General features: G+C 37.5%; 1 pseudogene; it reads right to left on the reverse strand.

Annotated features, from left to right (window-relative positions):
• Window positions 1–339: 339 nt before the first annotated feature.
• Window positions 340–1,275, reverse strand: LOC149184856 (26S proteasome non-ATPase regulatory subunit 13 homolog B pseudogene; annotated as a pseudogene).
• Between the last annotated feature and the right edge of the window lie 22,510 nt (window positions 1,276–23,785).

Raw genomic sequence — 23,785 nt, forward strand, 5'->3', positions numbered from 1 at the left:
CTGCACGTCCAGCTTTTCCATTATGAAATTCTGTATTAGTTGAGCGTTACTTGAGCACTCCGACACGTCCTGGTTTGTTAGATAAACATTACCTGACAAACTACTGTCTCAATTCAATTCGGAGCCAAACTATCAAAGGAATTTTAAAGTGTTTGAGTTCATATTATCCTGTGCTTCAGATTTCAGACCGTTTCCATGAATCTCACCTGACATGGTAACGCTGTATAATGGTATGCGTAACGCTGTGTAGTGGTATTATTGAATGGTATGTGTGTCATGGTAATGTTTGTTTTTATTGAATGGGTTAACGCAGTTGAGTGGTAACGCTGTCCATAACTGTTGATGCCTTCGTCTACGCTTTACTTTTCAATCATGATGCCACTAAATCTGGGGTTTCAGCTTCAACAGCCAACAGAGTTGTGTGGACTTTTTGCAGCCAATTGTCAAGCTTATCCCTTAAGGATTTGATCTGGGGTATTCCCAGCACTCTAGGCTGTACCCAAGATACATGCACAGTCGCATCAACTTGGTCAATAACCCCTTCAATTAAATGAACAGAAAGGCTTTTCATGAGGAGATACTCAACATCTTCAATTGATAATTTGGTTCGGTCTGCAATGATACTCAGTGGGACTGTTCTATCTTCTGAAGGACGGCTAAATATGATCTCCATCAAGCATAGGATATTAATCTTTTCCAGCAACTTTTTCTCATTCTCTACAAGCGCCGGTTGTGCATTGAGAGCATCCCTATGAACATGACATAGTTCTTGATACCGAGCTAAGTCACCAACATTAAAAGCTTGTAAAATATAATATAGCCACTCTACACTCGTACCCAGAAGACTCTTCACAATTGGATGTGCCAACAGTTCTCCAAAGTTGTATATGTTATCTCCAAGTAATGCAGCAAGAGACAAGTCAAATGCTAAATCCAGCTTGAACGGTTCTGAAAGAGACTCTACAGTAGTATAAGCCAGAAACAGAAGAGCACTTTTATAAAACTCAGCAAATTCTTGTCTCGACTTATGATACTGAGATGAGACCCAATGGTAGCTTGCATAAACAGAAGGATCAATATCAGTCATACTGTCCAGTGTATGTTTGCCCTCATCTAGTAGCTTTTTACATTCTTTCTGTTCACTTTGTTCAAGTTTTAATGCAGCTATTTGCATTCTAACATATAGTATTGGTTCCTCAATTCGTGTATCCCTTGTGGCATGAAGCTTCTCGATTACTCCCTCTAAGTAGCTGATAGCAGCTTCCCTTTCTGTGTACTGACGAGAAACAATAACAGCAAAATGTGCAAGCTTAAGCAGATTGATCTTCGTCTCAAAATCTGTTATAAAATTGTGATATAGTTGGATAAGCGCATCACCAGCCTGAAAAACTGCGAGGGCTACGAACTGTTCGAGCTTGAGAAAAGTGGCAAGATCAGAGAATACTGATTCGTACCCCAGTCAAGGCATATGAGCATTCAAGTCCTGTCTATGACAGTGTTATAATTGTTGAAGTTTTGTTAGCCATCATTTCTGATTCAAAAGGGAAGGAGTATTTGAAGGATCCAAGCAAGTTTGCAGTTGCTGCTGCCCCAGTTGTGGAACTATATTTAAAACTCATTATAGTTTCTGTTCCTTGATTCATTTGCTGCACATTTACAAAGGATTTTTCTGTGTCTTTGTACTGTGAGTGGGTGTTACTTTTACTCATTGGGTCATAGTTGTAATCAGTCTTTTAAAGGGGTGTAATTTTGACAATGAAGAATATGCCTCGAATTACTGAAATATTAGAGTTCTTAAAAACTCTGATATATTCCTCTAATCATGAAACATTCCAAATCAGCAAAGGCTCTCTCTCAGAAATTCAGACATGTCTACAATATGCACAAGAGAAAATTGATTTTTTGCAGCTTGAAACACAGCTACAGCAAGAAGAATTAAAATGAAGGAGTCATTCTGAACCTGTTTCTGTTCAGAACAATGAAGCAGACTCCCATAAACAGCAAGTCAATATTGTTCAAGTTCATTCAGATCCAGTACCCAATAAAGCAGCAATTGTACATGCAGATGCAGAAACTCAGTCTGCACTTCCCAAGCCCATCATCAGACCTTGGGAACAGCTTGTCCACAACAAGCACAGAACTGGTCTTGGATATGACAAGGACTTGTCCTTTCATATTCCAGACTACACCAAGCCCATTCAGTTTCAGAGTGCTAGATTCATTCATGACAGTTCACCTGCTCTTCATGACAGTTCAGCTTCAGCTGTTCCAGACTCTGCCCCTCTTCCACAACAACAACAACAACAACAGATTGTAAAATGCCAACACTGTGACCGAGTTGGCCATCTGAAAGATCACTGTTTTGATCTTCATCCATGTAAGCACTGTCATAAAACCAGTCATTCTTCACACAGATGCTTCAGAAACAAACATCTTGCAAGAACAAAGATTCATCTTGGATGGATTGCTTCTTGGCAATGGGCATCAACAGCCAAGAAGATATTCCAAACACATGTCAGAACTTGTTCCAGAGTATTGAACAGTCTTGCAGTTGAGTTTTCTCCATCATCTCACCTTGTATCTGACAGGGGGGGAAATGATGGTCATCTACAAGCTTCAAAGCCACATCAAGCGAGCCTGAGCCACAACCTGCCACACCAGTTTCAGAGTTGTAGCCAGAGACTAAGATGCCCGTGAACATGCCTTCAGTTGGCAATCTGGGACACTTCCTCTAGCAGAAGACTTCAGCTTCTTGCCAGTTTTGGAAGAATTCTAGGAACACAATTGAGAACACTTCCTCTAGCAGAAGACTCCAGCTTCTTGCCAGTTTTGGAAGAGTTCCAGGAATTGCATTAAGCATTCTAGAGTTGTTGGTCATCCTTAAACCATCACAGGTTGAGACTTCCCTTTTCAGGTTGAAGTTTTACCTTTTATGCGGGGTGAGACCTCCCTTTTATGGTTGAAGGTTTCCCTCTTTAAAACAATAGGATCACTTCCTCTAGCAGAAAACTTCAGTTTCTTGCCAGTTTTGGAAGAGTTCCGAGAACTGCCCTAAGCGTTCCAGTGTTGGTGGTCATCCTTAAACCACCGCCCTTTATACCAACATTTCATAGAGCACATTCAGCCTAGTGCTACCATGCATATTTGCACATTTTGTATTACAGCTCTCTTCTTGGACTCATACATAACCCTTTGGATTAAGGGGGGGAATGTTGGAAACCTAATCCTAAATGGGTTAGTGTGGAAGCTGAATAGACCAAAGCAGTCCAAGAGACCTTGGGATGTGAAACCCAACGGTCACAACAATGTACTATAAATGTATATCAGTTGTTAATAAAAATCGTATTGCATGTTTTATCTTTCATATCTCTCTTGCTGCCCATGTGTGTTTAACATTATCCTTTGGAAGAAGGGGCAAAATCCCCTAAAAATGGGTCCTAAAAACCCTCTAAGCCTTCAAAATCCAAAAACTAGCACAAAGGAAAACCTTCACAAAATGGCGGAAAACACTATCGGGAGGCAAAAACATGAAGAAATAGCGGAAAACAGGCCTATCGGAGGTCAAACCAACTTTGCACAGGAGTCATCAGATCTGGCCGATCAACGGTCCAGATCCGATCGGCATATCGCAATCGGCGGTGACAGGCGGAGGCTATCGGAGGCAGACATGCAATAGGACCGGGCCGATGCGATGGTGCGATCACCGAAATCGGCGTCATCATAGGCCATGCTGTATGGAAAGACCCCGGGTCCATGCTATACGCAATTGCGATCAATCGCATTGCAATATCGCGTCGGAGTAATACGACAGAGCAGGGCCACACACACACACACACAGATATATATATATATATATATATATATATATATATATATATATATATATATATGCACCGATGCGATGCGACCGGACCCAATGGGACTATAGATGATATCTGATATATTTTGAGATCCGAAAACAGGGCTTTTTCTTTGTATTTCATGATTTCGTTAAATAAATGGAATATAAAGGAATGCACTCGAATGCGATATAACCGGACCTGATGGAACTTATAGATGCAAATGCATAACATTTCAAGTCCGCCATAAAGCCATTTTGTGATGTTTTCAATGTTTTTAATGTATTTTCCAAATACAAAGGGAAACCACGAAACGAGCTGAATTTTGGGCGGGTCATAGGCAGTAAGTGGTTTTGGCCGAGCTTCGCCCGAGCCCATACACTGGTTGCCACATGGCTCGGCGCCGGAGAGGGAAAACCACCCTTTCCGGATGGTTAACCCCTGTACGCATGAGCCGCCCGAAATGAATCTCAGTCGTTGGATCAGGATCACGCAAATCAACGGTGGAGATGCGATAGTGATTTAAAAGGCGGACCCGATGGAATATAGGGTGAAATTCATAATATTTGAAGTCCGATGAATAGTGATTTGGCAGATTTTTCCCGTGTTTTATGGTGTTTCTCTGTGTAAACAGAAAACACCATTTTTGGGATTTCAAAGGCACCAATGGTCCATTCCGTTACAAAACAGGTGGCCACCATCCCTAAAGGCGTTTAGCAATGATTGCTAATGCTCATAGGGGGATTCAAGTGGATAGAGGCCGGGAGCGAGAGAGCCCGAGAAGGGGAAACGAATAGACAGCATTAATTGGCTTTAAAGCCACAGACTGATAGAATGACAGAGACAGAAGGAGTTGTTGCTAAAACAAAGAATAAGCAGGCAGCACAGAAGCAAAAAAAAGAGCCAGAGAGAGCGAAAGCTAATGCGCAGAGCAGCTGAGGGAGTCTTTGGATTCACTTGGAGGTCAAGTGAAAAACTAGAGAGCTGAAGGTTGCAGAAAAGCAAGAGCCAGAGCCAAGAGCCAGAAAGCCGAGAGCTTCAAGAGCCAGGGAGAGATGGTGTTCTGAGCCCATTGTTCCTATGTAAAACAGTGGATTTGAGCCAAAGAGCTTGTAAAAGGACTTTGCCATAATCCCAATGAGCCTAGTCGAGTTGACTAAAGCTCAAGGAGATGTAGCCCAAGAGTTTTGGGTGAACTCCTCATTAAATTGTTGTTTTATGTGTTTGTTTTTACTGCTGCATTGTTTACTGTTATATGTATGTGTTATATCAGCATAAATAACAGATTTTAAAGTACATAAATAGTTTAAAATAAATACCAGCATACACCTTATCTTCAAGCACATAGTATCAGTTCCGCATTGGTTAATCAATAAGACTTGGGAATATTTAAGCTTTGGAAGTGGGAGAGGTTCTTGTAAGTTAGACAAGAAGCCTAAGTGCCCCATTTTTAGATCAGGTGGTATCAGAGCCTAAGTTTGATTAAACCCACCTTCAAAGGAGGTTATATCAGAATGCTTGATTGACAGAGCAAAGATTGCTTGTCTAAAAGGTGTTTAAATAGTCAGAGGTTGATTGTATGCTTGTTTGCAGACTGACTATTGTTTGAGTTTGCAGAAGTGAAGGGAAAGCTATTGATAGCTCAGTCCAGGAAGGACAAATAGGAAGAAGGGCTGAAGGCATTCTTCTATCCCAAAGGACCTCAAAGCAATCCCTGAAGCACAAGAGGTTTGCTGCAAAAGATTGCTTAAATAAGCTCTTTATTAATCTTGTTTGAAGTTCTTTGTTCATTGGCATAATGACAACCTCCTCAAGTGTATCCTCAAATTCCTTCTCCATCACAAGACTCTTTGATGGAGACATGAAGCAAGACTTGTTCATCATGATGGACAAGGTGAGAGAAATATATGAGGATGGAAGAAAGAGTAGCATACTTAGAGAGCAGTTGAATTCCACAAGGAAGAGAAGCAGTTGCTTTCTGACAGACTGCAGGAAATGGAGAGGCCACTTCATATTGCAAATACGAACCTAAAGAGGATGCATGAGTTGGAGTCACAACTCTTTGTTGCCAAAGAAGCCTTGGTCAAGTATCAACTTGAAGAAGAGGTAAACCATTCCAGTTTGTCTTCAAATTCTTCTGAAAATGCTTATATTGGTTCTTTTGAAAAACATACTAGAGGCATAGGTTCCAAGCTAATGTCCAAGATGGGCTATGAAGGAAAGGGCTTGGGAAAGCATGCACAAGGTATTATTGAACCAATAATGGTTGAGGAAAGGCCTAAGTATTTGGGTCTTGGCTATGGACAATCTTATGGAGAGAGTTCCAAAGCTGCCATGAAGGCCATTGAAACAACTCCAATAAGAAGTTGCATTGCAGAGTGTGAAGATTGTGTTCAGGAGGAATGCAATAGCTTGAAACATCACTTGCAAGATGCAGGTGTTCAGAAGCACACACTTGAACCAGAGAGTTGTGGAAACTCTGAAAGCATTGAAGAGATTGAGGGTGTTCCAAAGGGAGCCACTTCTTCATTTGCTTCACCTCCTCATGAAGGAAATAAAGGTGAAAGAGGCAGGTATAAATCTGGTTCTAATCATATTCCTTTTGATTTTGTAAAGCATGGTAAATTTCCACATAAGCATGGGAAAAGAATTGCATGTTCCTTTTGTGGTTTGGATAACCATCATGTTTCTAGATGTTGGAAGAGAATGGCCACATACAGGAAACTTTTGAAGGAGAAGAAGCAGAAAGCCAAAGGTCCATTGGACAAGGCAAAGCATGCTGTCAAGAGGATGCACATGTGTTGCACTTACTGCCATAAGCAAGGGCATCTTGCTAAAAGGTGTTGGACTCTGAATCCAACAATGCTTCCACACAAGCTGAGGAAAGTGGAAAGAGAAGATGGCAGAAATGGAAAGGAAGTTTCCATGAATGAAGTGTCTCAGGATGATTCACATGTTGATACTGATGTGCAGACAAAGGAAAGACCTTGGAACTGGATTGGTAAGAAATGGCTAGAGTTCTTTTCCAATTAAGGTTGCATGTCTATTGATGCATCTATTTGCATTTCTTTGTTGATGAGATGCAAGTTGCAGGACTTTACCAAGAAGGTGAATGGGAAAAGTTGAGTAGGAGACTCACTTTGTTGCTGCAACATTATATTTCATTTCAGCTTTGAAAGTACGGTGTGCTTAAGTGAAAGTTGAAGGATGAAATGCATGCATAAGCATGATGTGCATGAACACAGGGATGTTGATGTTTTCCTGGTATTTGAACATGTATGTGTAATTAACTTGAAGGGTTGATTGCTTTGTTGTAAACATGCATGTAATGCAATATTAACTTGGAAAAAGTTGATTTGGTCTCCAAGATGGAGGTAATAATGAAGTGTTTCATCTTTTGAAAAAGAGTCCAAATGGTCTTTTTCTACATGCTTGACTTGAAGGGTCATTTGTCTTAAAGGCATGTTTTGTGGGCTTGTTACCTAGTCCATCATTTGTATGTAGATGTAAGGCATGGAGGTGTTCACAAGATGTGAAATCTGTTTCTTTTGTTGAAGCAGGAGTTTAGGCCATCCAGTTGTTGTCTGTATTCCTGTTGTTGTTAACAATTGTTGGTGACAGCTTTTCAAACAGGTACAAATGAAAGTTTTGTGGAGAAGATGTACTTCACATTTGTTTGAGCCACCTTGGATCAATGATCAAGGCAGAGAAGCTCAAACTACCTTCTATAACCATTTCAGTAGGAGTTCTGTAGGAAGGCAAGGAGGAAGACCGTTCTTCCCAGGGAGACCAACCCATCCAAGAAGGGAAGTGGTCAGAAACTTTGGTTAGAGGCACTATGCAAGGCAAGTGTAGGGAGGCTGAAAGAAGAGGGTGAGTCACTCTCATTTACTATTCAGATCAGTATATCAGTCTTTTGGAGACCAAAAGTTCTTTTAGTGGGAAGGCGTGATTCAAAATGGATTTTGGATAGACTCCAAAGTCTATCTAGTCCTCACAAAGGAAAAATTAAAGTCCAAGGAAGTTCCTGGAACTAGCCCCATTGCAGAGATTGTCTCATTCTGAATCTATTGCAACTTGAATGGGAAAAAATGGACTTAGGATGTGGAAGTTATCATAAAATGAAGTTGCCCTTTATCCTTTGGAAAAAGGGGCAAAATCCCCTAAAAATGGGTCCTAAAAACCCTTTAAGCCTTAAAAATCCAAAAACTAACGCAAAGGTAAAACTTTCACAAAATGGCGGAAAACACTATCGGGAGGCAAAAACATGAAGAAATAGCGGAAAACAGGCCTATCGGAGGTCAAATCAACTTTGCACAAGAGCCATCGGATCTGGCCGATCAACAGTCTAGATCCGATCGGCATATCACAATCAACGGTGACAGGCAGAGGTTATCGGAGGCAGACATGCGATAGGACCGGGCCGATGCAATGGTGCGATCGCCGAAATCGGTGAATCAGCGTCGGCATAGGCCATGCCGTATGGAAAGACCCTGTGTCCATGCGATACGCGATTGTGATCAATCGCATCGCAATATCATGTCGGAGTAATATGACGGAGCAAGGCCACATATATATATATATATATATATATATATATATATATATATATATATATATATATATATATGCGCCGATGCGATGCGACTGGACCCGATGGGACTATAGATGATATCTAATATATTTTGAGATCCGGAAACAAGGCTTTTTCTTGGTATTTCGCAATTTCGTTAAATAAACAGAATACAAAGGAATGCACCCGAATGTGATATAACTGGACCCGATGGAACTTATAGATGCAAATGCATAACATTTCAAGTCCGCCATAAAGCCATTTTGCGATGTTTTCAATGTTTTTATATGTATTTCCAAATACAAAGGGAAACCACGAAATGAACGGGATTTCGGGTGGGCTGTAGGCGGTAAGTGGTTTTGGCCGGGCTCCACCTGAGCCCATACACTGGCTGCCACGTGGCTCGGCGCCGGAGAGGGAAAACCACCCTTTTCGAACGGTTAACCCCCGTACACATGAGCCGCCTGAAATGAATCTCAGCCGTTGGATTAGGATCACGCAGATCAACGGTGGAGATGCGATAGCGATTTAAAAGGCGGACCCGATGGAATATAGCATGGAATTCATAATATTTGAAGTCTGATGAACAATGATTTGGCGGATTTTTCTCATGTTTTACAGTGTTTCTCTATGTAAACAGAAAACGCCATTTTTGGGATTTCAAAGGCACCGATGGTCCATTCCGTTACAAAACAGGGGGCCACCATCCATGAAAATATACAATTCTCAAAGTCTTCTCTATCAAACCCTGACCAACCTTTTCCTTAGTAAAAAATACATCATATATACATCAAAAACTATTAATTCCTCCATTTAGGAACCGAATTCCCCAAAAAGATTCATTTTTCTTCTTGTAGCAACAAATATAGAACTACTTTCTAGAAATTAAGGAATTGTTTTAACTAAAGGAATATTTAACAAATTACATTGAATAGTTGCATAAGGATGAGGATTAAACCACAAAAACACTTCAAGACATTTATCATAACCATGAGAATCAATTTCAAGAGGTTTGGATTCGAATTTCAAGGTCAAATTGTTGACTATGTGGAAGCGTAGCAAACTTGATGCGCTACTTCTTTCTTAAGCAAAAACGCAACAAAAAAATTAGGGAGTTTAGGTTTTCCATGCTTGTGATCACCTCCTAGACTTCTAAATGTGTTACACATGTGAAAGACAACTTTTAAAACATCAGGTACCTATTGGATAAAATATGTTCAAACTGTAAACTCCCATCTTTGAAAATCATCAACTACAGCAGAAGCGTAGTGAATCTTCACCTTCATAGGTTTGACTAAGTGTTGGGGTCTCTGACCGAGGAAAATAGTTAGTTGATGATGTTGACAACCTAAAAAACCTTCTTGAGCCTCCATATATAAGAAATAGTGCCAAAATCTTAGTCCTCTATCAAATTTAAATGCTTTTGACAGTAGCAAAGCAAATTTGTTGTGTTACTGTGACACCTACCTCCTTTACAAAAAAATTCTAAAAATGCAGAGGATATGATTGATATAGGCTAATGCACTTCAAAACAAAAGGAAAAAAACCAAAATTTAGCTTGGTTTCTTCTCCAAACTCAAACCTTAGCTGCCTCAGCCAACAAGTCTAGATTTCCTCTTTCTTCCTTCTAGTTTTCCTGCAATGCCTCTTGTAACTGTTGTTTTGTAGCCCTTGGCTCCTTTTTCAAAGTGAGATTTTGCCTACAAATTTTCTTGAGCTGTCTATGTAGGGGAAAATTTCTCTTGAACTTATACTTAGCTTTCAACAATGCTAGCTCACAGATGTTCAAGTGGTCATGTATCTTTTACTTGGCACTTTCATCTTGTTCTCTAAGCCTAGCAATTTCATCTCGAGATTTTTTCAATTGCTTCCTCAACCTATGGAAAGTGTGTTGCCCTTCATCCAACTCAGCCTTCTTCTTTTCTTGCATTGAATCTCCTTTGATCATACGTTCCTTATGTAGTTCCAATTTCCTGGTTGAAGATCTGGTCATACGGACCCTTGATTGTGAAGTCTCAAGCTCTTGGATGTCGTATGTTTCTGCCTTTCTTTTACCTTTAGACTTGGTGGCAAGTTAATTTGTCTTCATCATAGGTTCTGCTTCATCATCTTTAGATTCCTTCTCCAAAATTTTCTTCCTCTACTCGCTATTGTCATGTTCAAGTTGAGCGATGACCAAATGAGCCTTTTTCAATTATTCCTGCAATTCCATAATCTCCTTATCCCTGTCATCTAAATCAACATTCTTGTGTCTTGGAATTCAATGACATTTCTAGGGGTTTGTTCAGTGGGTAACCTTCTTACAGCAACGCTTGTGAGTGGTTTCTTGGAAACCTCCATTCTTGAGAATCATCACCTATAGAAAAAGCATAGTGAAACATAATTTGCATAGGTTTGACCAAGTTTTGAAGTCTCTAACCTAGAAAAATGGTTGATATATGATGTTGACCACCTTACATACCTTCTCTGATCCTCCATACACAAAAATGAATGCCAAAACTCTTATCTTCTACCAAATTTTAATGTCTTTGACAGTTTTGCGTCAAATTTACCAAAACACAGGCTCATCGAGGAAAGCGCAATGAGTTAAAGGTTATGTGGGTTAAAAGCTCATCTAGGTGATCTCCTTAGTTGTTAAAGATGAATTAGACTTCATACAACATAAATCATTTCATAAAAGAGAAATTCGAAACCTGGATGTGGTTGTGGTGGTGAGAAAACCCTCAATTTGTAGAAGTGAAGCAGATCCCCTGCAACTAAAACATAGCGAGCTCTTGATTATATTTAGGGCATCTGAGGAGGATAAGTAATGTTCTCGATGGGTTTTTGAAATTTAAAACATATATTTATAACCCTCCACATGGTCTAGGACTTCCTTTAATTGCAATGATGACTAATGTTCAAGCGCAACGCAAAGGAGAAGTGCAGCAACAACTTATGGTGACAAAGATATGATGTATTATTTGATTTGACCATGCAACTAACTAAAAAGACATCACTAAATTGTCCCAATAATGAAATACCAAACCAATTATTACCTTTATCCATGACTTGGATGACACATTAACCCTAGACTTACTAAACCTAGACCTTTTAAGAACTTGATAACTTGATTTCTTTCACCACTCAAAACTTTAGTATATCTTATCCTAAATTGACACTAAGACTTGATCTCTATGAGATCATAACAACACTTTACAAATTGACCAAAATAATAAAAAGACCAAACTTGACTTTGATTACTATAACATAGGACTCTAACAATGATGAACATTCTTGTACAAATTAGTATTCCTTATTTTCTAAATCAAGAAGGGAACTTCTATTCAAATAAGTTTCCATGTCACATTTGGTTGGATATTGATATAATACTACATATCATATAGTCACCAAAAGGACTCCTTTTAAAACGTTATATGGCCAGAGAAAAAGTGATTGACATGAGCTATGCACTAAACATTTATAAGAAAAGATTCAACGACATCTCCATTGCATGTTGTTCAAATAAGAAACTAGGTAGAGAAGTGGTTACTCATATAGAGATCCCTTCTTACGAATAAAGATGGTAAGCTAATACTACAGCCAAAAGGCGTGCTTGAGATGAATGTGAAGAATCATCGTAAAATACAAATCATAAAGTAAAAGATGAGATAGAAAGTATACTAAAAGAAGAAACCATTTGGGCAGTAAGAGCATTTAAAATATCAAATGAAAAGGTCTACTAAAAGAAGAAACCATTTGAAAAGCAAGAGCATTTATATAAAATACAAAATTGTAAATTGTGAACTTGTCCCACTAATTATTGATTAAAAAATGACTCTTATTTATCTCTTTATCTTTAAACACAACAATGATTTTGTATATTTTCATGAATAATGTTTTTATGAACAATATTAATAGTTGTGATGCAGCATAGTCCCTACCTCCACCCCTAATTAATTGATTATCCTTGCACAAAGCTTTATGCACAATGAAATATCTTTGCACATGCATCTATTCTCTGCATGTACTTCTTTCGAACATACACCTCTGCAAAGCTCCACACATGCATTTGTTCTCCACACACACTTCCTCCAAATAGCCACCTCCACACAGCTTCCTTCGCACAACCACCTCCACACAACTTCCTCTGCACATGCACATCTACCTCCATGCCCAATAACGCCTTTAGGTCTTTCATTGACATTGAAAGTTGTTATTAATTGATGTGGATCCCGTATGTCATGGAGAGGAAGCATTCCTTGTGAAATGTGTTACTAAATAATATTTTAAAAAAAATATTTGTATATTTATTATTTTAATAAAATACATGTTATATATAATAGTCATTAGATTTTGCGTTATTAAATAATCATTGTTACAATTGATTCTGAGGTGGGTTGTCTTGCTTGGAAATGACAACATAATGCTTTCAAATATGTGTGTAAGGATGGTGTGTGGAGCAAGGAACATAAACCTCTACACTTCGACGAGACACGATAGAAGTCCCAAGGGCAGGCGTTTACATGCTCATGGAATTTTTGATACATGCTTGATCTGTTGATGCAGTGGCATTCGTAATTCTCGTTGACCGGGAGGTCAAAAAACTTTTTACCAGATGAGTTAGTTCCTCAATGTGTGGTTTGTTAGGCTAGGATTTTATTTAATTGGGCATATAATTAATTAAATTAAGAAACTTGTTGTAGTAGTTGTAGTTTTAGTTCAATTTTCCCAAATGGGTCTTTAGATCCTATCTTCATGTATATTAACCAAATATATGTAATTCATATATTCCCTTTGATTAATGAAAAAAATCTATAGAGAGGAGAGAGAGATCATATGCATGAACCTTTGGCTTCAAGAGCTTCGAGCTCACTTAACCAGTCCTTTTGTAATTTGTTTTATTCTTCCAATTCTTTAAACCCTGTATTTAATTAAACAGACCTGAGAATCTACATACATATATGCATCATCATCGGAGTGTTGCAGGAGGAACAGGAAAGGCGAGATTTGTTTAAGTAGAGTCGAAGGAGGGAATCGAGCAGAGAGGATGGAAGAGTATAGAGGAACGAAAAGATTTGGAGTATCGAATCTAAGAGGAAGCCAAGAGAAGCCAACACTCTGCCATTTTTTCCTTTTTTTGGAGAAGTTTGTTAAGTGTCGGGGATGAGATCATCTATTGACGGATCTCGTAACAGAGAACCAGCACTTGGGACATCGAAATATCGTAACATTATAATTTATTTAAAGGTTCTGAGACCTGAGACCGTCAAGTCAAGGTGACGGAAAATATTACAGTTTCGCGGACCTGTTAAGTGTTGGTAGCGCGAATATTTATAACGTTGAGTAGGTCATATCAGAGGTCAGAACCTTGGAGGTTCATTTAAATTAAATTTTTTAAAAAAATGTCGAGACCTGAAATCTTGAAGACACGAAGTCTTGAGACTACGAGGAAGCGAAGGTTCTGAGATCGCTAAGAGATGAGGAACCATGACCCGAGAGGAACAAGAATCAGAGATCCGAGATCTGAGATCAGAATGCATCGAGAAGCCATTTGATACAAGCCCTGAGATCCGAGAAGCACCAACAATGTATTTTTCCTATTCTATTGGAATTTTTCGACTGCACTTAAGTTTGTTGTCATGTTTTTAATAAGGATTTTGATCGGGGAAATTGGAGGAAGCACCTACTAAGGGGAACCAACTCAAAGAGGGGTCTATTCTAAGAAAATATTAGTTATATTTTCATTAAGTGGTATCAAAGAAGACCCTGCGTTTGCTTCGGAAACAGAAGGAAATCATGTTGCCTAAAATTGTAATAGGTGTTGGTCGAGGCGAAGCTAGAGGATAGAGACAGAGACCGGTTGCTAATATAGAAGTGATCTGAGCAATGCGACAATTAGAAGAATGAATGGAAATAATGGATATTGGTTGACACTGAGAACCAGAAGCTAGAGATGTGAGCTTTGAGGAGGAAGAAGCTCTAGAAGAAGAGGAAGCGACAGAAGAACCAACAGAGGCTAAGATATTCAAAGTAGTTTTGGGATATGTTATGAAACCCAAACCATATTTGTCTTTTTATGCATGAAGCATGAAACTAGAAGAGCTTATTGACTAGATCAAAGAGATGGATAAATTCCTCAAATACAAAGAAATGGATGAGTTGAAGAAGGTTAAATTTGCAGTGACAAGGTTAAAGGGACATGCAACTCTCTGGTGGGATGGTGTGCAGACAAAGAGAAGAAGAAAGAACAAGCAGAAGATTAAGAGTTGGGATAGGATGATAGCAAAGCTGAGAGGGAAGTTTCTACCAAAGGATTACTAGTTGAATTTGTTCAGAAATATGCAAAACCTCAGATAGAGAGGTATGGTAGTCAGAGAATATACATAGGAATTCTATAAGGTGAATATTAGAGCTAGATATGGGGAAGAGTCTACAGAGAAGACTACAATGTACATAAATGGACTTAGATTAGATATCCAAGATGAAATTAGTGTACTATCACCAAGGTTAGTAGAGGATGCATATCAAATTTTTTTGAAAGCAGAGGAGAATCTTGCAAGGAAAGAAGTTGAGAGAGGTAAATGTGTTGTTAGAAGCAGAGGACAACAACACTACAGAGGATCATCTACTGCACCAAAATATGGGGCTAGTAGTTTTAGTCCAAAATGTCAGCAAGAAGGAGAATGCAAAGGCCTAAGATTATTTTCGAGCGAAGAGGTAAGAGAGAGGTTTGTTGCTACAGGTGTGGCAAGCTTGGACATATGTCTTATGGATGTCCACAAAATAGAGAACTAAAGTATAAAACCAATGGATTGAAAAATAGATCACCAATGAACTAAAATAGTAATACTAGATAATAAAATATTAAAATTTGCTACTATAGTGAGTAATGGAGAAACATATTGGATTTCCATGGAGATTTTCCCTTTCATCTCCTTTTTCTTCTTGTGTCTCCACAAATGATTAAATTCAATTTTAGAAATTAAGAGTGAAGTGTACATTTCATTTTATTACAATTGATTATATATGAAACAAATTGAAGAAGAAATTAGATATTGTTAAATTGAAAATCAATCCATTCCTTCACCTTTATTGTGATTGTTAGCACTTCGTAATTCCTCGAGGCTGAGGAGAGGAATCCAAAGGTAACCACAAACCACTTTAAAACCGGAATCTAGCCCTTCTAGCTTCAAAGAGGGCTCTCTCTATATGAATCTTCAGTCACTTAGATGACTGGTTTTCTTTGGTTTTAGGCTAGGTATTAAGATCAGAGAGGAAAAGGGTTTAACAGTTTGATGGCAGGGAAGAGGGAAAATCCATTGGGAATGGAGTCATATTGAGCTAATGATTTTTAGTGATATGGTGGGAAAATGAGGAATCCTTAGATATGGGAAAGGTAGAAAATCCTTATGACGTCTTCGTCAAATTTCGTTGTAGAGAGGTGAGCAAAGGAGTACTGGAATTGATAACATCTAAAGCATCTCGCTGAGGATGAATTTTAGATATCACAATGGAGGAAAAACACTAAAATGTTCAACTAATAAATTTTGGTTAACTAAACATTAAAGACATGAAATTTAAGCATGGAAATAACATAGTATAATGAAACAAAAACAGGAAATAAACATCACCATAAAAAAACTGACATATGAATCCCTGAACAAGTAGACTTCGGCCTTCATCATTCACTGAAACATTTTAATGAAAATGTACAATGCTCAATGTCTTCTCTATGAAACCCTGACCAACCTTTTTCTTAGTAAAAAATACATCATATATACATCAAAAACTATTAGTTCCTCCATTTAGGAACCGAATTCCCCAAAAAGATTCAGTTTTCTTCTTGTAGCACTAAATATAGAACTACTTTCTAGAAATTAAGGAATTGTTTTAACTAAAGGAATATTTAACAAATTACATTTAATAGTTGCATAAGGATGAGGATCAAACCAAAAAAACACTTCAAGACATTTATCATAACCATGAGAATCAATTTCATGAGGTTTGGATTTGAATTTCAAGGTCAAATTGTTGACTGTGTGGAAGCGTAGCAAACTTGATGCGCTACTTCCTTCTTAAGCAAAAACGTAGAAAAAAAACTTAGGGAGTTCATGATTTGCATGCTTGTGATCACCTCCTAGAATTCTGAATGTGTTACACATGTGAAAGACAACTTTTAAAACATCAGGTACCTATTGGATAACATATGTTCAAACTATAAACTCCCATCTTTTAAAATCATCAACTACAGCAGAAGTGTAGCGAATCTTCACCTTCATAGGTTTGACTAAGTGTTGGGGTCTTCGACCGAGGAAAATAGTTATTTGATGATGTTGACAACCTCAAAAACCTTATTGAGCCTCCATATATAAGAAATAGTGCCAAAATCTTGGTCCTCTATCAAATTTAAATGCTTTTGATAGTAGCACAGCAAATTTGTTGTGTTACTGTGTCACTTGCCTCCTTTACAAAAAAATTCTAAAAATGCAGAGGATAAGATTGATATAGGCTAATGCACTTCAAAACAAAAGCCAAAAACCAAAATTTATCTTGGTTTCTTCTCCAAACTCAAACCTTAGCTACCTCAGCCAACAAGTCTAGATTTCCCCTTTCTTCCTTCTAGTTCTCCTACAATGCCTCCTGTAACTGTTGTTTTGTAGCCCTTGGCTCCTTTTTCAAAGTGAGATTTTGCCTGCAAATTTTCTTGAGCTGTCTATGTAGGGGAAAATTTCTCTTGAACATATACTTAGCTTTTAACAATGCTAGCTCACAGATATTCAAGTGGTCATGTATCTTTTATTTGGCACTTTCATCTTGTTCTCTAAGCCTAGTAATTTCAGCTTGAGATTTTTTCAATTGCTTCCTCAACCTATGGAAAGTTTGTTTCCCTTCATCCAACTCAGCCTTCTTCTTTTCTTGCATTGAATCTCCTTTGATCATACTTTCCTTCTGTAGTTCCAATCTCCTGGTTGAAGATCTGGTCATAGGGACCCTTGATTGTGAAGTCTCAAGCTCTTGGATGTCCTATGATTATGCCTTTCCTTTACCTTTAGACTTGGTGGAAGGTTAATTTGTCTTCATCATAGGTTCTGCTTCATCATCTTTATATTCCTTCTCCAAAATGTTCTTCTTCAACTCCCTATTGTCATGTTGAAGTTGAGAAATGACCAAATGAGCCTTTTTCAAATGAGTTTGCAGTACCAACATCCTTCATGTCGAATTTGGAGGATAACTGGGTCTTCAAATCATGGATAATTTCTTTGTCATTTCCAATCAGCAACATATCATCCACATACAAGACCAGATAAATAACACGGTCACCAATTAATTTAAAATACACACAATGATCCTCTTTGCTTCAAGTGAAGCCAAATTCTCATATATATATATATATATATATATATATATATATATATATATATAGATATAGATATATATCAAATTTTTGATACCACATCCTTGGTGACTGTTTTAATCCATACAAAGACTTTTTTAACCTCCATACCAGTGCTTTATTTCCCTTCACGCAAAGCCTTCAAGTTGCTTCATGTAGATCTCTTCTTCCACATCCCCGTCGAGAAATGTTGTCTTCACATCCATTTGTTCTACCTCAAAATCAAAAGTAGTAACAATAAATAAAAGTTATCTAATAGAAGTTATATTGGAAACAGGAGAAAAAATATCACCAAAATCAATTCCCAGAACCCGGGAATAACCTTTTGCTACCAACCGAGCTTTTTATTTCTCCACCTTGCCTTCTGCATTCATCTTCTTCTTAAACACCCATTTTCTTCCAGACATCAACTCCACCAAATCCCAAGCCTCATTTTTGGTTAAAGATGCCATTTCATCAACCTTGGCCTCTTTCTAGAGTTTTCCATCCTCTGAATCTGCTATCACCCTGACAGTTCTGGGATCATCATCAGTAATAGATAAAGAAAATTTTGAACAGAAAGCAGATGGAATATACCTTTTTGGCTGCCTTCTTTCTCAAACTGATCTTCTCACAGCTAGATTTTGTGGATCTTCATCTTCTAATTCATGTTCTGTTGTAGAGTCTGATTCTTCCTCCTTTAGCTCAAACATTATCCTCTCAGGTTCCTTTGGTAGGACTTCATGGTTAATAACATCTTTCACCTCTCTAAACACCACATATCAATTGTACATAACCTTCCTTGTTTCTAGGTTCCAAACCTTATAACCTTTTAAACCATCATTATACCCAATAAAGGTGCACCTTTCAGATTTACTATCCAACTTGGTTCTTTTCTCCTTTAGAACATGTGAATATACATCATAGCCAAATACCCTAAGATTTGAAAGAGAGGGTTTCTTACCGGTCCATACCTCATACGGAGTCTTATCCTCCAATGCTAATGAAGGTGATCTATTAACTAGGTAACATGTAGTCTCCACCGCCTCTGCCAAGAATTCTTTTCATAACCCAGCACCACTGAGCATGCTTCTTGCCTTTTCCATAAACATCATGTTCTTTCTTTTTGCAACTATGATTTTTTAGGTGTGTATGGAGTAGTCTTCTATCATGCTATACAAACTTCTTACATAGCACTTCAAATTCCTTCTTTGATAACTCTCCACCATTATTGGTCCTCGGCACCTTTATCTTCTTTTCTGTCTGTTTTTCCACCAGAGCCTTAAATTCTTTAAACCTTTCAAAGACCTTAGATTTCTTCCTGAGGAGATATATCTATGTATTCCTTGAGAAGTCATCTATAAATGATACATAGTACACAAAATTACCCAGTGATGGAACCGATACAGGTCCAAACACATCACTGTGCAGAAGCTCTAATATCCCTTTCTCCCTCTTAGCACCAAAGGAGAAACTCACCCGATTCGGCTTCCCGTAAACACAATGTTCACAAAAATCGAAATCTAGAGAGAAATTAGACATACCTTATACCATACTATTACCATGAAATTCAAAGGACCTTCTCTTCAATATGTCCAAGCCTTTGATGCCATAACATGGTATTTTTTCAAGAAACCACTAGATTTTCTGCTCCACTTTCAGGAACCACAGAACTATTACACCGATCAATAAAAGTGTTACCCAAAAGCTTGTACAAAGTTCCAATATAAAATCCACACATCAATACCAGTGCTCCCCGAACCATCTTGCAGGTATCTTTCTCGAACACTATTTTTACACCTACATCATCCATCTTGCTTATAGAAATCATATTTTTGGCCAATGCAGGAATATGCAGAACACCCAGAAGTGTTCTAAGCCTTCCACCTTGAAACTTTGGTTTGACTTTTCCACGTCTGACGATTCTAACCTTCATGTCATCCCCTAAGAAGACATCACCACCATCATATTTCTCATACTTGCAGAACCACTCCCTATGGGGAGTGAAGTGAAAGGATGCACCTGAGTCAATCAACCATGCCTCATGATCTACATGTGTACTTGAAGAAGAAGCCAAGTACACATCCCCACCTTCATCTGAGGTGGTTGTAACACTAATTTATTGGGATAAATTAGAGCATGTATTTTAATATCAATCCATATTGGTAAACTTATAAACACGCCAAAGTATATGGATCTTAGATCTAGCTAGTTTAGAAAGAAATTGCTTAGATACTCAAAAATAAATAAATGCATGCTACAATCTGAATTTGTTGAAATGTAAAACTATAAAGACCTTTTATAAAACACATTTATGATGAGAGTGTCTCATCAAACTCATCAAAGTAGGCTTTATCAAAGTTCTTTTTATAAAAGCAAGAAAACTATTCTAGGAAAGCATGTAAATATGATATATGAAAAAGTGAACAATGATCTTATTCAACTTTAGATAACAAGGAAGAGGCTCTTGTCTCAGAGGTCCTAGTTTTCCTTCCTTATTTCTTCTATTCATTCAACAAAACCATTTTCACTTATCTAAATTACCAAAGCATATAATCTAATCTAGGAAAGCATGTGAAAAAGTGAACAATGATTTCAATTCAATCCTAGTTAACAAAGAAGAGGCTCTAACTTAGAGACCTGGTTTGTCCTTCTTTATTGAATATAACCATTAAAAATAAACCATTTTCACTATCTATTTGGCCATGGCATTGCAAGTTAGTTTATACAATAAATATTCACAAATAATTAAAACATGGAATACAATCTTAACACAAAAAATGAAGATGTTAACATATATTGACATCTATGCACATAAATCAACAATAGTGTACTTAGCTCAGAATGGGGGCCCTCCACCTTTGCCTGGTACACCTTAAGACAATCAGCTACAACAAATATCCATTCACAACACACAGAAATGTATTCACAAGAAATAAGAAGGCAAGTCTCAAATTGTATTCATAAAATAATAGTTACAATGTGCCTCATAGTTGTTGGTAGCCTTGCTTAAATAGGCTAAAAAGTATAACATTATTTCTATATTTATTGTAACCACCTAAAAAAGAGTCTTATTACATCTCTTGGGTAGAATTCATCCTTTCAGTTGCATAAAATATGGACAAATCCCAAAAACCCTAAATCAAGGGATTTCCTAGATGACTGGTCAAGTTTGACCAGCGTTGACCGAGCCTATTTTAACTGATTTGGAGCGAGCCAATAGGTATTCCATCATCCTTGGTTCTTTTCATTTCCAAATAAATCTTTCATTTGTGCCCAGGTGTCCTGCAAACATGACTTTAAACGAGTCATTACGAGCTTTTCTAATTCTGCCTAAAAATTTAATTTTAATGTCAAACTTTGCCAAAATTCAAATCATGAAAAGTAATCGACAAATGTACGTAATATGATGAATTTGAAGAAAATATGGATAAAGTATAAGGAATATGGATGAAAAATAAAGGGTATATGATGGAAATCAGTATCATAAGTGGTACCCAACATCCCCCCAAGAGGAAGGCATTGGATGTCCTCGTGCACAAAAACTATCTCTGATCTGATGTCAATGATCTCCTGCAAACTCTGTTGCATCCCAAAACTCTATCCCCATAATAAAATTATTAACTAAAGGCTTCGTTGTCTCATTCCTCAAAATTTCTCTTGTTTTCATCACTAAGTTGTGTGTTACTTTCTCTTAACAAGTTTGTTTTTGGTACTGCAAAGAACTGAATTCTTCATTTGTATAAATAGCAGCCCGTGTATGTTCTCATTCCTACGTAATGCAACTTGTGATGTCTCAGATGCCTGAAGAGAACTTTCAAGTTGCTTATGAAGTCACATACACTCTTGCTTTAATAATGAAATTTCTATGTCATTTGTTTCCTTATATTGTCAAATAACATTTTGCAAATCACTTTCACCTTGATCATCCACACCCTGGCCACATATGTTGATTCCCATTTCATTTCTTTCCCTTTTTTATTTTAAATGCATATCCTCCAGAAGATCAAGAAAAATCTTATTTTTTTCATCAACTTCTTTGTATTATTCCTTTTGATTTCAAACACTTTTCACGAAATCGTGTTATCTTGAATCCCCTCAAATCTGCTTTTTCAAAAAATTTGGCACTTTGTTTGATTTTGAGTGATTTTATTGTTTGACGATTACATTCGTCAACCACGAAAATCACACTTTTTATATTGGGCAGTTGTCACATTAAATTATGAGCATTATTTGTGATCAAGAAGGCGTAAAAATTTACACAGGAAGTGTGTAGCGACCTCTTGGAGTAAGTACAACAATGTCTTCAAACACCACAACTGATTCACCAGATGGTCCCACACCAACAACAACCACTTGCATGATTTTATCTTGAAGATTTCATGCTCGAGGTCAGCTTTCATCCCCAATAAATGTCGTATTTGTATTTGGTATGTGGAAACTCAGCTCTATCAATGAATCTTTCTTATTGGCTCCAGTAGTGTCATTCACACAAAATTCCAAGACAATATCATGTCTACCTGTGAATTGTGCTTGTGACACATCAACCAACTTGCCTCCACCCTGCCTTCTCCACACTATACCATTCGGAGAGGAACAAATTGTTACATGCTTTGACCATTTTTCTAAGGTTCCTCCTACAACTACATTGATATCATTGACATCTGAAAGTGGTGTTATGCAGGTTTCCATTTTTGTATACTAAGTAGCATCAGGAATCGTTTACATATTGTTGGGTGTGTAAAAGGAGTCAAAAGAGTTTCGAACCAATGATTACAATGATTTGGGCATAGGATAAGTCGTGGATTCAATCACAATACTCATTCAAGGAGTTGGACGCATGATAAATAATGGAGGCAAATTCTGGGCAAAACTTTAATACAATTGAATGGTAATGGATATGGTTTTGGCGTTAGGAGTGTTTATATTTTTTACTTTGGTTTGTTCCATCAAAAGTATCATAGATGGAAATGGTTTTCATACCATAAAAACTAACTGCCCTTTTTACCTTCTGCTCTTGAAATTTCCACTTCAAACTTTCTTCCAATGCTAAGCATATATAACTTAGAGATATATTTTGTTAGGTCCCTATAATACTAGTCTAATCCCTTATTATTATTGTCATTTTAGCCCCTTATTATTATTGTTGTGCCCATGTTGTCCCCATATTGTTATTATTGTGCCCCATATAAGCCCACTATTGTTATTGTTGCGCCTTACATTATTATTGTTATGTCAGCTTTGACTATATTGTGACCCCTTAGGCTCTTACATATAGAAAGGAGGACTTGTCATTTGTATCATCCAAGAATTAATCATTTTTGTAATGTAAAGGAGGTTTCTCCCTCGAAGAGGCTGATTTTGAAATCATTTCTCTATCTTTTCTTCTATTTTGTGAGCTGGTTGCATAACAACTGGTATTAGAGTTTTGGATTCTACGGTTTCGCTACTTCAAACAGGTCATTGTGGCATTTTCTCTATAGCATTTTTTCGACGTTGTTTCAGAAGCTAAAATTAAAACCCATTTCATCTGAAATCTTGATGAACCTCAGATCTAAACTTCAGATCTTGTCTCACTATATTTTCGGAGATTTGATCTAAGGAAATTAGGGTTTTTGCAAGCTCCCGAATTACATCTCAAACAAGTGACCAGGGGAAATCATCATAACTTTCGCTCTAAGCATTAGATTGAAATTTCGTAAAAGGTATAGAAAGATGACGGACTATGGTTTTATGTGTATAAGTTTTATGTCTGAATGTCGAAACAGTGACACATGGAACTTCGTACAAGTTCGCTCTACTAAACCAATCTATAATCAGGTCATCGTGGGAGATTTGGAATAACTCTTTCTTGGAGAATCTAATCATGATCAGACTTGCAAGGTTGGAACAAGGACTCAAAGGACTACCATAGAATGAAATTTTAGACCTTGTAGATCCAAAATTATAGAGATACAACATATTCAATATCAAACTCCTACAAAGCCAAAAAAGGTGTGTAGTCTTTTTAAATTTTTG

This window comes from Pinus tabuliformis, chromosome 3_2, assembly GCF_031772625.1.
Source record: "Pinus tabuliformis cultivar Carrire ecotype Pingquan chromosome 3_2, CPIR1, whole genome shotgun sequence".
Lineage (NCBI taxonomy): Eukaryota > Viridiplantae > Streptophyta > Pinopsida > Pinales > Pinaceae > Pinus > Pinus tabuliformis.